The following is a 3,473-nucleotide window of genomic DNA, read 5'->3' as shown; positions in this document are numbered from 1 at the left end:
ATATCCTTAAACCTGTCCCCCCAACAACACCCCCCCTCCAATAAGGCCCCATTTTCCAAATTGCCACCAGCTAGGAACAAAGCATTCAGAACACGTATGAGGGATATCTGACTAAAACCATTTCATAATGACATTACAGCATGTCTCCTCTATAACCCACTTCCTCCCTATCTCCCCTCAGTCCTGCAAGCAATTATGGTAAATTCTTCCTTTTAGGGTAGCAAACTGCTTAGAAACTTCAAGGTAACCAATTAAAAATGTGTATTACTGTATATGGGACACAAAGAGACCAGACTGTATATAAGGCAATGCCACACTACATTTATTCAGGGCTCAATTTTTACATATGAATCACTGAGTAGGCCTTTACACAAACTTCTTCCTGGCATATGATATCTTGAGTCCCATATCTTTGCACTGCCACCTGCAAAAAGAGCAGTGATCTGCCACTTCCTGTGTAATGTTTCCTGGGCTGGTGTGATACAGATGACTAGTCTCATGCTAGGATGTTGGATTTCTTTTCTTGTCATACTGAGGGGACTTAGGTCTCCCTGATATTCACAGCCATATTTAAAAAGCAGATTTTTGGCGGTGGCGGCTGTGGCAGCGGCTGTCAGGACTGGAACAGGGCGGGCGCAGTGGCCATGGAGGGTCAGCGCTGGCTGCCGGCCGCTGGAGGCCAACCCCAAGGTCACCAACCCGTTTCTCAAACAATTGTGTCTGCATCCTAACTGGCAGTTTGTTGATCTATATGGAATGGATCCTGAACTTCTTAGCATGGTACCAAGGTCAGTGTGTGCAGTGTTACTTCTCTTCCCTATTACAGAAACAGAACAGAAGAGGAAGAAAAAATAAAATTTCAGGGCCAAGATGTTACATCATCAGTATATTTCATGAAGCAAACAATCAGCAATGCCTGTGGGACGATTGGGCTGATCTACGCCATCCCCAATAACCAAGACAAGATGCATTTTGAATCTGGATCCACCTTGAAAAAGTTCCTGGAGGAGTCTGTGTCAATGAGCCCTGAAGGAGCCAGATACCTGGAGACATACGCTATTCGAGTTACTCATGGGACCAGTGTCCATGAAGGTCAGACTGAAGCACCAAGTATAGATGAAAAAGTAGACCTTCATTTTATTGCATTAGTTCATGTAGATGGGCATCTCTATGAATTAGTTGGATGGAAACCGTTTCCCATTAACCATGGGAAAACTAGTGATGAAACTTTATTAGAGGCTGCCATAGAAGTTTGCAAGAAATTTATGGACGAATTAGGATTTAATGCCATTGTGCTTTCTGCAGAATAGCTTGTCAATATGGAAACACTAAATACTGTATTATTTCAACAAAAGTTAAATTTCTGATATTTTTTGATATTTTCATTAACTTGACTGATTAAACTTTATGTGCCTTAAACTTTGGAAAAAAATAATTTAAAAAATCAGATTTTTTAAGCAACAATGAGAGTAGCATGAATTAAAGGGAATAAACACAGACATTTAAAAGACATTTTGATGGGCATACTCTCTCCTTTTGTCCAAGGAACAGTGGGATCCTCCCTTTAGGGTCCATGACTTTCTAAGCTCTGACTTGGTTCTCAGTAACAGGTATGAATCTCCTTCCACTGTGTGGGTCTAATGTCCAAACAGAGAGCAGTTGCTTACTGCAATAGCCTGTGTGCCACTGTTGTACATTTGTGTGCATCTTGACTGGCTAGTTGATCTTGAAGCAGGCAGAACCCACTGCTTGTTCATGCTGTTGGTAATCATTCTCCTCCAGCAACTCCCAAAGCACTTTCCAGCACTATGAGAGCTAGCAAGCATGAAGCTGGCTTGTATCTCAGTTCCAGAACAATCTGCAATGTGTGGTGTTTTTGGCAATAAGTTCTTACCATTTAGATATTGTGGGTAAATAAGTGCTGTTGCAATGGCCTCAAGTGCTTTGGGGCCTTATGAGCCTCCATAACCAATAATTCACTTGGGTGGGTGAAGAGAGTAACTTCATTAATTGGGGAACTGGCATTTACCAGCAACAGCCTATGGCTTTATGATAGAGCTTTCTATTCCCCTTACATGGTATTTATACCCCCAAATATCCTCCTCTCTTATTAAGAGTTTTATTCATTTATTTATTAGTTTTTTGTTTTTTCGAGATAGGGTCTCGCTCTAGCCCAGGGTGACCTGGAATTCATTATGTAGTCTCAGGCTGGCCTCAAACTCATAGCTATCCTCCTACCTAGGCCTCCCAAGTGTTGGGATTAAAGGTGTGCCACCCCACCTGGCAAGTGCTGTATTTCTTAATTAGCTAGCCAAGAGGAAGATATCTATGGTACTGACTCATGCTAGTGTTGTTTTTGTCAATTTCTTCCTTTTTCTTTTCTTTTAATTTTATTTTTATTTATTTGAGAGAGAGAAATATGGAGAGAGAGAGAGAAAGAAAGAGAGAATGGGTGCACCAGGGCCTCCAGCCATTGCAAATGAACTCCAGACGCTTGCATCCCCTTGTGCAGCTGGCTTACATGGGTCCCTGGAAATTGAATCTGGGTCCTTTGGCTTTGCAGGCAAGCACTTTAACTGCTAAGCCATCTCTCCAGCCCTTTTGTCAATTTCTTCATCTCACCCTTGCTTCCTTCAGTCCCCTTCAACACCCCATGACCACCCCCTGTAATTGGTGCCTCTACTTGCCTGCATGATATCCTCTTCATTCATACTAGCTTCTCCTCTCCCCAAGTCTCATTTTTGCTTCCTTGCTAGTACTACTGATGCTAACTACAATTACTATGAAACCAAGCTGTTCCATGTTAGAAACTACATGTGAGAGAGAACATTCAGTGTCTGTCTTTCTGAGCCTGTATGACATCACTTAGTATGATTTTTATCTAAGTACATCCATTTTTCTGCAAATTTAATTATTTCATTTCATTTTTTCTTATATTTGAGAATTCCACTGTGTATATGTACTGTCAGTTTATGGGCATTGGGGCTGATTCCATTTCCTAGACATTGTGAATAGAGCAGCAATAAACATGGCTGAGCAAGTGTCTCTATAGTAAAAAAGAATAAAGTTTTTAGAGTACATGCTCAAGAATGGTATAACTGGATCAAATAGGAGATCTATATTTAGATTTTTTTTTTTTTTGAGGTAGAGTCTCATTACAGCCCAGGATTATCTTTAAGTTACTATGTAGTCCCAGGCTGGCCTCAAACTCATGGTGATCCTCCTACCTGTGCCTCCCAAGTATTAGGAAAAGAATAAGCCACCACATCTGGCTTATTTTTAGATTTTGAAGAGTCTTCATACTGATTTCCATAGTGGATATGCATGTTTATACTCCCAACAACAGTGGATAAGAGTTCATCTTTCCTAACACATTCACCAGCACTACTTGTCATTTGATATTTTGATGATAGCCATTACGACTAGAGTGAACTAAATCCCAAATTTGTTTTAATTTGCATTTTTACCAGGAA

At 40.8% G+C, this 3,473-nt stretch overlaps 1 pseudogene; it reads left to right on the top strand.

Annotated features, from left to right (window-relative positions):
* The first annotated feature begins 644 nt into the window (after positions 1-644).
* On the top strand, positions 645-1,310 carry LOC101606021 (annotated as a pseudogene).
* The last annotated feature ends 2,163 nt before the right edge of the window (positions 1,311-3,473 follow it).

The sequence above is a fragment of the Jaculus jaculus genome, chromosome 3 (assembly GCF_020740685.1).
Source record: "Jaculus jaculus isolate mJacJac1 chromosome 3, mJacJac1.mat.Y.cur, whole genome shotgun sequence".
In the NCBI taxonomy this organism is placed as follows: Eukaryota; Metazoa; Chordata; class Mammalia; order Rodentia; family Dipodidae; genus Jaculus; species Jaculus jaculus.
The sequence above is the reverse complement of the archived record's forward strand: the minus strand, read 5'-3'. Positions and strand labels throughout refer to the sequence as shown.